This window comes from Labeo rohita, chromosome 19 (genome assembly GCF_022985175.1).
Source record: "Labeo rohita strain BAU-BD-2019 chromosome 19, IGBB_LRoh.1.0, whole genome shotgun sequence".
Classification (NCBI taxonomy): domain Eukaryota; kingdom Metazoa; phylum Chordata; class Actinopteri; order Cypriniformes; family Cyprinidae; genus Labeo; species Labeo rohita.
In genome coordinates, this window is record NC_066887.1 from 418,303 (window position 1) to 432,674 (window position 14,372).

The 14,372-nt window shown below is 35.6% G+C and overlaps 1 protein-coding gene across 4 annotated transcripts in view; it reads right to left on the minus strand.

Annotated features, from left to right (window-relative positions):
• Nucleotides 1-13,701, minus strand: part of thrb (thyroid hormone receptor beta) — a 117,782-nt gene extending 104,081 nt beyond the window's left edge. For 2 of the 4 annotated variants that reach the window (XM_051137335.1, XM_051137336.1), the window contains exon 1: nt 13,519-13,701. The gene's annotated coding sequence lies outside the window, so the exon portion shown is untranslated. The remainder of the gene's footprint in view (nt 1-13,518) is intronic. The other 2 variants (XM_051137337.1, XM_051137338.1) reach the window with 2 other exon arrangements.
• Nucleotides 13,702-14,372: the final 671 nt, after the last annotated feature.

A 14,372-nucleotide genomic window follows, 5' to 3' on the forward strand; every position in this document is an offset into this window, starting at 1 on the left:
AGACTGTGAACTTTTATCCCAGTACTCTTGTGATTATTTGAATGTTTGTAATAAAGAACTGTGTGGTTGAAAGACTGTGAAACTGTTTCATTCATATACATGACAGTGTCTCTCTTTAGGGCAGCGGCAGCAGATTTGAATGTTCAAATCACACTAGTATGATCGTTCGCTGCACGGAAGAAAGGTTGAGGAATCAAACAGATGAAACACTGTAATTTAGGAACAGAATCACGTTGGTATTTGAATCGTGTTTGTGATCTTTAACAAGTTGTTAAATTAATTAAATGCTTTGTCATATTGGTGGTGACACATCTACTGCAATATGTTTAGCTTATCACAAATATTATAGGCTACTTAGCTTTTTCGACTTCTGATCACAAGCCATACTTTGGAGCTATGCGCTTAGATTAGCGAGCAAGGTCCTGGCAGATCGGCAAGTATGGTCCTCACAAATGAAAGAAAAAAAAAAGAACCGCATATAGGAATCGACAGGTGGAATCGAAATTTTAATTTCACAAGAAGTATCCGATTCCTGACCGTAAGTATCCAATTCTGGAATCGGAATCAATTTTCGATACCCAATCCTACAGATAGACAGACATTTGTTTTTTCCTGGTAAAGCTGGAGTTTTTATCTCACATTTGCTTTTGTTGTTGTCTTTTTTATCCTCATATTTTTAGTATTTCTAAATGCCTCCAAATGACAGATCGCCATATGATACCGTACCATCACAGTACTTTATTTAAAGTGGTTCAATATTTTTGGACTTGCATGTGATGACAAATAGGCATTTGAGTGAGAAACCACATTCTCCACACGCATGGAAGAGATCTGATAGAGCCGCCACTGTCTGAGGAACTGAATGACACCGGGTTGTGCTCTCTATAGATGTATGAGCACATACACCACATCATATGAAGAGCCACAACTCAGTGCAGAAAGAGTTCAGCATTTTTACCCTAAAGGCTTTTTAGAAAGACTGAAAAAAAAAATTATTTCCTATCAACTTCTAAAGATTGTGACACCAATTGTGGTTGACAGGATTTTTTTTTACTGTAGACCATCTTAAGTCATATGTGGCTAAACACACAGCTGTGCCATTTCCGTGTTCACTTCCTGAAAAGCTATTATCAGTGAAACAATACCGAAACAACAGTGCAAAGAACGGGGCTGGACTCACACAGAGCTGATAAATATATAAATGTGCTCCTGCTCATATTAGCATTTACAATCAATCACGGCTCAAATTCAGCCAAACAAGGGCAAACGCTCTCAATGCCAAAATCAACCCCGTCTCTAAGCAACTCAGGCTTCTTCAATCTGTATGCGTTTAGAAACAACACAAACTGCTAATTCACACTTTCCTTTACTGAAGAAAAACGAACCCTTCTGGAAGACTCTGTTGTCGGATTTTCTTTCAGCATATTTAATTCAGATGTGGAATAATGGAGCTTGCAAGAAAACAAGATCAAACATCACCTTTAAATAACACAAGCCCACTGTTCAGAGACAAAAACACATTTTTCTACTCAGTTTTCCTGGGATTATGGAGCACAATTTGATTGTTAAGATTCCCTTCAAATCTAATTCACTTGATGTGGCCCATAGCGCTGGAATCCCCGTCAGAGTGAAAACAAACAGTCCATTCTCTCTAACCGGCTCAAACAATTGCCACTGTAAACAACAGCATTTTCTTTCATTTCTTTCTTCTCATTTGGCATTAAAAAGTATATAAATTGCATTAGTTTTATGAAAATAACTGATTGTTACGCTAGACAAGACCTTTCTTTCACAGCTGGGATCGTTTGCGATCGTTTGAAGCCGCATTTAAACTGCAATTTGGGAGTTCAAAATCGGGGCACCGTATCAGTCCATTATATGGAGAAAAATGCTGAAATGTTTTCCTCAAAAACATAATTTCTTTATGACTGTAGAAAGAAAGACATGAACATCTTGGATGACAAGGGGGCGAGTAAATTATTTGTAAATTGTTGTTCTGGAAGTGGAGTTCTCCTGTAAGTTTAATAATGAACTAACTCAGTAATTGACATTCTGTGTACAAGGAAAAAGGTTAAACAAGCCATTACTACATTTGTACAATACCCCATGGACCCCACTGACTGTATTGTATCCACAAAAAGAGATCAAGGACTCTGCAAATATATATTTTGTGTTCAGCAGAACAAAGAAAATCATGCAAATTGTAATGATATGAGTATAAAAGATGACAATATTAATTTACGGATGAACTTTTTTTGCCTCTCATTTGCATAAAAAGGAGCATTACTCAACTTTATGACTTTTACCGGTTGCTGTGCTCTGCTGCCAACCCCACAATCTCTGCGCAAGCCTGCACACAGCACCCATAGAGAACGAAAGTGCAATTGGGTTTTGCAGTCACAAGGCAACTATTATCTTGGCACAAAATGTGCTATTTTGGTCTATATGGACAGCAGTGAAGTGTGCATCTATCACAATGCTAAGACATTCAAATGTAAGACCAGCAACATGGTCTATGCAGATGCAAATTCTTAGCCAGTACTTTTGTAGCAACCAGTATTCAAGGGGCAACAGAGTGCCAATGTCTATTACAATGGGCTATAACAGGCAACTGTATAGCACAAAGAATTTAACATTGTATTGCAATAGCATTCTCATCATAATGTTATGTATTTTACAGATCTTGACAGATCAAACCATATTTACTGTGATTTTTCATCAAACACAGACTTACAGTTCATTAAAATGTGAAACAGTAATACTACCTGTTATTACTTTTACTGCAATTTATAAACCAGTAATGGTTTCTTTCCTTGATGAAAGCATTTGCAGCGCATGAAGTAAATCTTCTGAAAGAAGATGTGTGTCATTGACATGAATTCACATGTACTATTCCAAAACCACAAAGGCAATGGAAAAAAAACAACAACAAAAAAAAACCATTTGCTTCATATATACAGTATGTAAAATCAATCCCAATTCTGGCCAGTGTTAATCTGCGCAGCATCTGAATTTAGTGTTTGTGAATGTGTGTGTGTGTGTTATTTGCGTGTAGGTTTACAGTTGGTGTAAACAGCTGCAAACTGGCACATCAAGTAGTTAAGAGAAATCTAGTCATTCAAGCTACTGGCCAACTGCCCCTTGGCCACTATAGTATAATCAAAAACCTAATAGCAGAAAGAAGAAACGAATGCTGTCATGGCATTCGTTTAAGCACTTTGCATGTAAAAAAAAAAAAAAAAAAAAAAAAAAAACCTATTGTATGAATACGGTTATCATTCAGAAGCATGTTATACATTACTTCATCATAAAATTGGCTATTAAAATATATGTTCTGTGAAATAGTACTATTTATTGGTATCACTGAGAAGTAGTGAAGATGTTTGGCTCTAAGACTTTAGAGAGTGACTGCACTGCCTGTCTCTTCAGCAGCTGTTTATAGCACTACTGGGACTTATTACAACATTGAACATTATTCTCTCTTACCCTGCTTTAAAACTGTCTAGGATAATGGAATCTGCCTTTGTGAGGCAGAGAATGTTTCTGAGCATCTTATGCTTTCTGACAAAATTTGAAAAAAAATAAAAAAAAAGAAAACACTTGAAAAGTTCAACAACTGCATGAACTTGAGCAGAATAACGACATTACTGTCTTCAGTAGAGCTGCTTATAGCTGAATTGAACTTATTTCATAATTAATGAACTTTTCATGGTTATTGAACTGAACTGAATCAATACTGAACTGACTGGGGCTGAATAAAGACACTGTTGTCTTGCCACAGCTGCTTTACAACAGAATTTGGATTTGTCTAATTTTTGAAGTTCACTTCATAGATTCTGCTACTTTCATGTTTAATACGGTGAAGCTGCTTTGAAACAATATGTATTGTATGAAGTGCTATAAAATCATCTATCAGTAGTGATCAACCGATATTGATTTTTTACAACCGATAAGATTTTTTTGCATGTTTATATGCCAGGATAACCGATATGCAGAACTGATATTTATTTACTGTTCTAGATTCTGACAAAGCGCTGTTTATCTATGCATTTACACAGAACTATACTGAAACTGCGATTGCTCGCAGAGATAATACATCATTTTCATAGAGTTGTATTTATTTAGATGTGTATTAGTGAAATAATGGTTATATAGTAAATGTTTCCGGATCTTTCCCGATCCCACCCTTTTTGCTTCCTGTCCACCTACACTGTCCTATCTAAATAAAAGGCATAAAAACACCAAAATAAAATCTAAGCGCTTAAATTTTCAACATGCGCTCATTCATGGCTGCATTATTTAATTCATGCAAATTAAGTCTTTACTGGGACAGGACTTGACAGATTATTTTAGCAGACTCAGACTTAACAAAACTAATGATGAGCATATAGACAACAGAGAGAGGAGGAGGAGAAAAAAAAAAAAAAATTCAGCGGTTTCATTTCATTTCAACGTGCACATTCATGGCTGTATATTACTTAATTCAGGCAAATTTACATTTTTATTGGGACAGGATCTTGATGAATTATCTTGTGACTATTTCTTAGAGCCAAGCTGCATAAACTAGCTACATATCAGGCATTTATGTAACACTAATATGTGCATTAATGGCTGTTATGCATGTTAAATAAAGTTTACTAATTACATAAAAGTATAAAAGTCTAGACATCTTCTGCACATTCATGGCTGTATATTACTTAATTCAGGCAAATTTACATTTTTATTGGGACAGGATCTTGATGAATTATCTTGTGACTATTTCTTAGAGCCAAGCTGCATAAACTAGCTACATATCAGGCATTTATGTAACACTAATATGTGCATTAATGGCTGTTATGCATGTTAAATAAAGTTTACTAATTACATAAAAGTATAAAAGTCTAGACATCTTCTGCAGGTCTGAGTTCTGACTCTATTCGGTAACTGATATGATTTACAGGCAGCTGCTTTCAAATGCCAACATACGTGGTATCTGCGCTCTATGAAGATGAGATAACACAGCTGTGTGAACATTTAAATGCACTTCTTGGTCAAAACACATTAATGTAAAACTTTGAGTTATGAAACATAGTTAGCTGTAAAATTAAAAATTAAAGAGCAATTAAACAAGCAGGAAAAAGAGCAATTGAACAACCAGGAAAAAAACTAAAAGTGCACCCAAATATTGGACCTGTCCATGATGCTGCTGTGTAAATGCAGCTTAATAGACCTGCCAATGTATATTAATATGAAACAAACAACATTGAGGAGAAAAGCAAAAGTCAATTAAACATGAACACAAAGTTTGCATTAATGTCAGCACTGATGTATTACATCTAATAATCATGTAAGTAAAGCCATTTTAAGTTTTTATAAATTAGTTTTCTGAATGTTTATCTACTGAACAATTTCAACCACTGTTTACATACGTGAAATTCATAGTGACGCTTGACCACAGTTGTATTCACAGACAATGTGGGTAATTATTTATCTCTCACATTCGTTAACACTATTGCAATAAATAATTTTTAACTTTTAGCACCACTTACCAAACATTTCACTTCCAAAATGCAGGGATATGCACAACAACCATCATAATATCATCTGTGTTGGATAAAACTGAATGTGCCAATCGCCAGTCACTGGACATTTCACTTTAAATGTGCTGCTCAACAACAAGCAAAGTAAATATCATTTTGAAATTAGAAATGTTGTCACAGCCATGTTTTTTTCCCCAACAAGCCAAGCTTGACAAACTTGGTCAAAGAAAGAGATTTTTCAAAAATGTTTAAAGCATAAGGTTTTGGAATAAATCAAAGTAAGGGTAAATAAAAGAATGTTCCTTTTTACTCATTTCACTGAGCAAAATGTTCCTGTAATATTTTTTGCATTATTTAACCAATAAAACAGACTGTTGTAGTTCAAGCTGATAGATAAGCTAATATTACATTTAATTATTAAATCATATATACATTTAAGAACTTAAAATTATGAAGCCAACAAAATGCCATTTCATACAGAGAAAAAGTAATAGAAGATGGAATAGAATAGGGATGTTTGTGTGGGTTTTACCTTCAGCCCTGAGGTCTTATCTAAAAGCTGTTTTCGAGACTGACATAAAGCTGCTTTTTTTCCAGTGTTGCATAATTATTAATGGCCCAGCCAATTAAAATGATAGAAGAATGATAGAAGAATGATAGACATGGTACTTGCTGGCCAGTCAAAGGTGCAAATACATTACTGCACGAAAGGCTGATGACGCAAGAAAGAGAGAGAATGGAGATAAACCACTGAATGAATAAATGAGCAGGTGAAGAGACTGTAAGACTAATGCCATTTTACCTCTGTCCAATCTCACAACGACAAGCAAAAAACCTTCTGGCCTTAGAAACATGAGCGCTTAATGCCTTAGGCCTTGTTCACACACACACACACACACACTACACCCAATTCTGATCTGGTTTTCAAATCTGATATTTTGCACTAACTCTCCACTGTTCAAGTGATGAAATCTGATCTGGTCATTCAGATTCAATCTAGTGGTGAATATCTAGTGTATCCACATCAGTTGCCATAATAAATTTGTGCACATCCACAACAGAAACACAGAAACAGAGCTTGATGACCTGATTCTGCAAGCTCTGGTTTGAGGGTGCAAAAGTAGTTGGGTCAGTTTGAATCAAGTGGGAATTCAGCAAATATTAATACCAAAGCATAACTGGATTCATTTCTTTGGAAGTCCCCACTGGTGAGATGGATGTCTACATCAGAGTGCATTGCACTGGTTTCATGAGAGTTATAATGCACCATAATGCACCATCATGAATGAATTTGCAGCATTCTCTAAAACAGAGTAAACTCAAACGTATGGCAAAAATATGCCAAGAGACTACCCTCAACTCAGGGTAGCAGCCAGTGTAAAAAAAAAAGAAAAAAAAAAAAAAAAAAAGGATAGAACTAGAAACAATAACATACTATGAAACGTGTGTGGATGCTGTTTGTCTGGATTTTATTATTCTATCTTCTATTTTGACGAGTTGATATCAGAAGATTAGATAAATTTGACCCTGGACCACAAAACCAGTCATAAGTGTTAAAAAAGGACAAGGAAAGGACAATACTTGGCCAAGATACAACTATTTGAAAATCTGGAATCTGATGGTGCCAAAAAAAAAAAAAAAAATCAAAATACTGAGAAAAATTGCCTTTAAAGTTGTCCAAATGAAGTTCATAGCAATGCATATTAATAATAAAAAAAAAAAAGTTGATATATTTACGGTAGGAAATTGACAAAACATCTTCATGGAACATGATCTTTACTTAATATCCTAATGAATTTTGGCATCAAATAAAAATCAATAAATTTGACCCATCTGATGTATTTTTGCCTATTGCTACAAATGTACCCATGCAACATAAGACTGGTTTTGTGGTCCAGGGTCACAAATGGTTCCACCCCATCTCAATCTTTAAGATTATCAAAAGCAAAACACTACAAAGGTTTAGAAATGTGCATGGCATTAGTCGGAGCCTACAAATGATAAATTTGCTCTTGTTACACACTTAGGCAATATAAGTTAGCAAAACTTTGAAAAGGTCAGTGATTATCTCCTGAAAAGTAGCTTAATTTACTATGAATGAGTCTGTCACTGAAGAGCTGCTCTTTTTTTTGTCTAAAACAAGAAAATAAAAACTATCCATTAATTAGGTACACAAAAACCTAATCAGAAAATCCATAAGCATTTGTCCACATGAAACTTTCTGACCTTCCCAAATAATGCTTGCTCAATCATGTTTCATGGGTATCTAGTCTCATGTAGATGTAGTGAATTCATTCTAATTTAATCCAGAATGATCAGCACTTTACTGTTTGCAAAAGAAACAGTATTTATTTCTCTACCAAAGCAATGCACCCGAATTTGTTGCTACATAACACAAATTATTCACAGTGTTCACCATTGAAAACTTAAGTCAGTCTCTCTCTCTAATGGATTTACCTCACATTTTCCTCAACTTCAAGGCAGCAAATTCCAGTGAATCCAATCACAACACAGACAAAAGTTCACCTCACTTAAGTTTGGTGCATGAAAAAGAACTGTGCAGCAACAGAAGGAAAGGTTAGAGGGCAACATATTATGCAGTTTAGTGTATACTTTTTCAAACGGTCAAATAACAAAATAACAAAGTTGTTATTCCTGTAAAATGTCTACACACAATTATATAGCCGAGGGTAAAGTCCGTGTGTACATTAACATTAATTATGGGATGTTAAGCAGCTTCTGGAGTCAAAGCTGGGCACCGTCAGTGTGTGCATGCACTCATATTTTTATATTCTCATATTTTAATAATTCACTTAATTGATTTGCTCAAAAACATTCAGGAATGAAACACCATATGTTTGCACAGAGAGGTACAACTCTTGATTCTGCTTTGGATTTGTATGGAGCCATTTTCACAGATTTTCACCATTCATCCCCACCTCCCGTTAGTAGTACTGTATAATAGAATAGTATAATACAAAACATAGCACAGTACAAAAACACATTTTAAAAAAGACAGCAGCAAACACTTTCCCAGTGTAAAACCATTTTCTGTCACTGTCAGTTAGCCCACAGTCTGGCTATGAAGACAGACAGACAAGTGCTGCTCCTCCACAAGAATGCATGCAAACAAACCAGACTTACCTGCTTTTAGGTGAACTAATTCACAACACAGACAAACAATGACTCTCCTCGAGTCTGAAGAAATTAGAATGCTTTCACTTCTGAAAACTGAATCTTACAGAGATCCTTTTCGAAGACCTTTTTATAACAGAGCTAAATTAAACTAGGCATGAAAGAAAGGCCGCCAAAATGCGTTTCCTAATAAGATTCTGCCGTTAAATCCATTCCCTTATGGAACAGAAAACAATCTCTGCCACATGAATACGACTACTGTATTAGAAATGCAGAAATCCAGAGGAATTTGAAGAATTATTGATTTACAGTCATTGGAACTCAATGCTGGCCACAGAAAATGTCAGACATGATTTTAGGGACAAGGGAGGTTAAAATAGGGACACATAAATCATAAATATAACCATACAGCTAAGTAATTACAGTTTGTAAAGAGATGGCCCTGTTTACAGCATCATGGAACATATCACACCCACTTGATGGAAATAAATGGATATTTTTATTTTATTTTAAGATTTTTTTTTGTTATGTATGAATAATTGTGACCTGTGGTTGAGCTGAAGCAAACTCAAGGAGAGAGATCTGACACCTGTAAATGTGTCCATGCAGTCTAGGCCTGTATATGAAATGGATTTATTGTGTTAACTGGACCTGAGAATCACACACTCGACTTACTCAAAGATCTTGCAGAGTATTCCGAGAGCAAGAGTTAAGAAAACGGTGGTTTATGAATTTGATGCAAATCACTTGTGGACAAATCCACTCTCATTTAGAGCATCCTGAATTTATTCCCATAAGAATCAAGATAAAAATACTGTTTACTGCATATACCTGTACTTTCAATAAATAGCATGGACTCTAATCCACACAATTGAAAAAAAAAAAAAAAAAAAAAAAAAAAATGTGTATTTTAACCATTAAATGTATACCTCTGGTCTTTAGTGAATCAGGACGTCATTTACTACCCTCTCCCTCTTTCATTTTTTTTTTAAGTTTGACATCAGCTTTCTTAGTATTCCTCAATTTATTCATTATAAACAATTAAACAATAAAACAAGAAAAAAAAAAAATAAAATCTAAAATAATCTGTCTGTTTTCTGATTAATTTTTTTTGTAAAAAAGTGTATAGGGTCGCTAAAGACCCGAGGTGTGTAATAGTGCAAGTATATTTTTTGTGTGCAAAAATATGTAAATACTTGAGGACTAGATACATGCAATTCACCTTTGTTCCTCGAGGTGGCACCGTTTGATAGACAATAATGATGTGATTTTTCACTTGTAATTATCGTAGGCATAAAACAAAAGAATATCATCAGCAAAAACTGAATTGGTTTGAACGGCTTTACTGTAGAGCAATTAGTGTATGCAAATATAAATGTCACTGTTATTTGATGGTGGATGTGTTGAATAAGCTGCCGACGATCAAACTATTGATTTTGAAGTCAGTGAAAACGATAGTTTTGCGAATGTGGTTGAGATGGCGATTATGAGCCAGTTGCTGAATGTACTGCGGACGTGCGCTCTGATGATAAGGGCAATGGTACAATCATGTGCTAAAATGAAACTCTTCTAAGTTTCAAAAGGTAACAAAATATGCCTTATTTTATTCTTCTGTAATTGGTCTTAAAATATAAAAATTTTTTATGCTATGCAGAAGTTAGAGATCCATTAAAGACCAGATTATGTAATAATGATTGGCGAAACAGTCACGCATTTAGGGGTTAATAACGAAATTTTACACTATAGTACACTACGTGTTGTCACAACATCTCACTATTCATTAATGTCTGTTAAATGATTTTTTGCATTCACATCCAATTTCATGTTGGTCCAAAGAGAAGATGTTACAAATGTGTTACTACATCTTCCTTACTAAGTGTTGTAATGCAATGCAGTGTTCTCTGGCTGTGTACTGCACATTTTGGCAATTTTATTTGGTCATCAGGGTATTCCATTCATACAGAGAATCTGCACACTATGAATATCATCAGCATAGTGTTTTTTGGGCAATGTTTTTTGGGAGAGTTGTCTTGTTGGGTGTGTTCCCAAGAAGCTATGTTTGTGGCAAGGCAACAAGTGATTACAGTATGCAATGGTTCATGGGTGCACCAAGCACAAGTGACAAATAGCAAGTCCAAATTTGTAATTTGTGTTTTGACATGTCTTGAGTCTATCTGTATTTCTCAGGATGCTGCTAAACCGCCAAAATGAGTTTTCTCCATGTTGCATTTTCAGCCAAAAGATGGTGATGTTCTGTGAGTCCAAAGACTTTTTACTTAATGAATTCACAGGTCACCACACTCAAACTTGACAATTCTGTGTATATGTTGCTTGAAAACCCGCCATACTTTGTTCACATGAATTCATATAAATGCATAAATGGTCTTTGTTTTAGGTATATCTCCTCATACCTCGACTGACATGTGTTCTGAAGTTACTTTTTTCAGCTTTCTAGAAAAGTAAAGCTATAAATGGCCAACACCCGATTTACGAATAGCCATACCATAAACTCAACCAAAAACCACAAACATAGGCCTACTCTACACCCAGTAAAAACTAGTCCTCTTTTAATATCAGACAGATGTTCTCACAGTTGGAAAAACTATTGAGCAACAGTTTTGCAAAAGAGTGTAAAGATGATTATATTGTCTCTAATCATTATATGTACTGCCAGGGCCGTGGCAAGCATTGAGTTAGAGCAGTGGTTTTCAGTCCTGGTCCTGGCGACCCAATGTTCTGCACATTTTGTGCGTCTCCCTTATTTAACAAACCTGATTCAGATCATCTGCTCGTTAGGAGAGAGATCCATGTACTGAACTGAGTGTGTCAGATAAGGAAACATACAAAATGTGATTGAAAACCACTGAGTTAGAGGATGCGTGGTGCCCCTTGGTCCGTTAAAGGCCCCTGCGAGGCTATGTGAGGTTGCATACTTCACAATATTATATAATAATTGTTCCTTCACATAGCATGTATTGTGAACAGTGTGTCCAATTTCCAATATTTCATGATTATGGCTAATACCATCAAGGCATTTTTACACAAGTCAGAATCTATTAAAAGTACCTATTGAAACTGAACACCCTCGGGCCCTCCGTAGAATGACAGACGCTCTGGGACCGGGAAAGCAGGGGCACCCTACAAAGCTGTGAGGGGCTTTTATAGTACAGGCCACTGATGCACAACATCATGCTCCCAAACCTTTAGAAACTGTAATAACCCCTTATCCAGTGCAATTAATTCTACAAAAAGTTGAAGTTAAATGGTAAATTGGCATGAAATGCACTTCATTACAAAAACTTCAGCGTCATCTCGCCGACTGCAGTTTTGCCCAGTTTAAATGGATTCACCGATCCACATGGCACAGAGCTGACCTGAAATAACCCTCCAGCTGCAGAGAAATTCTCATCTACGGAGAGTCGAGAGGAACACTAATAGGCTCCATATTTCAACATGCTCTTTTCTTTTGCTTGTCTGTTAAAAACCTTTATTATTAGTCTTGCATATCACTTATTTAATTCTACACAGAACAGTGATAACCTGTACAATGCATCACCAGCTCTGACACACACCTGAACAACTGCATTCACAACAGTAGATTTGGGTATTTATTATGTTCAGAATAGAATACTAGCATACTGCTTTCTGCATACTTTCCAGTATATACTGCCACATATGCTTTATGTAAACACAAACTTGTTATGTATTTTTAGTATGCTAAAATTGTGCGCTGTATGCAGCGGTAAGCAGTAGTATGTAAACCATAGTCATATAGACTCAACATGTTACAAGGCTAATTCAGCAAACAGGATCTAGATATCATCTTGATAGTTATTTTCACATTATATATTTTTGGCGTAATAACGTATTAAGATTTGGCAGAGAAATCAAATAGGCACACTGAAATGTGAATTGATTTATTTATTTATTTTAGTCCATGCAGCCCGCTGTTGTTGCAAATACAACATTTTTTTTTTTTTTTTTTTTGCAAAATGTAAAAGGTCATCTGGGTATTCCATGCATACAGTATGCATAATGCATTCTACAGAAATAGTATGCACAGTATGGTAGTATTCCATTGTAAACAAACTCTTTCAGGAAGAGTTAATAATTACAGTTACAAGAAGATAGTTGGCCTTCCACTGCATGCACAAACAATTGCAACAATTTTGTTTTCATAGCTACAATAAAAAGGCAGAGATTAAAAGCCAAATGTTGCAATGTTGGCGTATATAATAATGTCCTGTTAAATAATGATGACATTTCTTCAAAAATGTTTTGAAATTAGGCAGTTTCTGTAAGTGGGTCAAACCGTTGTGTTCTGCCCGTGAGCTAATCAAATAACACTGGCCAACTCTAACACATTTAAGAGCACAAAACGGTCGATGTCATTAAAGTTTATTATAACGTCTGACTAAAGTTTGCAAAAGGATATACGCATGCACGTACTGCATGCATGATCGTATGCGTGCAACCATAACTTTAGCAGCAACAGCACAACAACAACAACAGTACAACGGAGCATTACACGAGGGATTACATTACAGGTAACATTCATGCGAATGTCAACAACAAATCTTTTTGCTTCTGGGTAAATTTAATCTTAGGTGATGCTTCTTAAATGCCTTCAAGACTCTCGGTTTTCCCGAAAGGCGCTAAAAGTGCAGAAAACCACATCCGCTTGAAAACACATGTGAAACATTAAATAAGCGTGTGACATTTAATGTAGTTTAGAAACACAACGACTATATGTCGGAGCGAAACCGAGTTGCACTTAGCTCTCGATGTTTAACACGGATACATTTTACAGCAAAGCACTGCCGTTTTACTTCACAGGCGTGAAACACAGGAAATAATGGCTCACCTCGAAGCTGCAACACAATATGTGTGTATGTCCTTTATTAGATATCCCTGTAATATCAGCGTTTACTCCTGTGATCGGACAGACGTGGCCTGAAATGACCCAGCAGAGCAGATCAACTCCAACATGGACCCGGAGACACACAGAGAAACGTGCAGCTCTCTCATCTGATCGCTGTGGGGAATCAGAGAGCATTTGACGTCTGGCCAAAGATGTTTTAACCCTTTACAGTGGCCCAAAAACTATAAAAGCACACTTAAAAATGAACAAATTCTCCTACATTAGCTGCAGTAGAGTGAATACCATGAAAACATGACTGCTCATATTTCATCCAAAGGAAAGAAATAATAGATTATATTCTATACCAAGAAAATGATTTATTTTTTGTGCACTGTGACTTTTATTTTATTGCCACAGTGCCCTCAATTCTCATTACACTAATGTGAAAAAAATAATGTACTATTTAAAGGGTATTTGTACATCAAGGTAGTGTCTGCTGTACTCTATTTAATTTATGCTGATTTAAATAATAATAATAATAATAATAATAATGTTCCTTTACTATACGAATAATTATATGATTACAATGAACTGTGTTCAATGACATATCTGTACCCAAGTGTTAAATAGGGTGGTGTGGTCTAGTTGTTACAGATATGAAGGTTCAAAGCCCGTGTAAGCTGACTGGGAGCTACTATTGATTACCAACAAGATAAAGATCGTGAAACACTAAACCTCAATTAAACTAAAGTGTTCTCACTGCAAGTTACTTTGCCGTCTGGATAATGCACAGTACAGTCAGCTGGTCATTATCTCAGAATAAACTCCATTAGGATGATTCATGACCTGATCAGCCT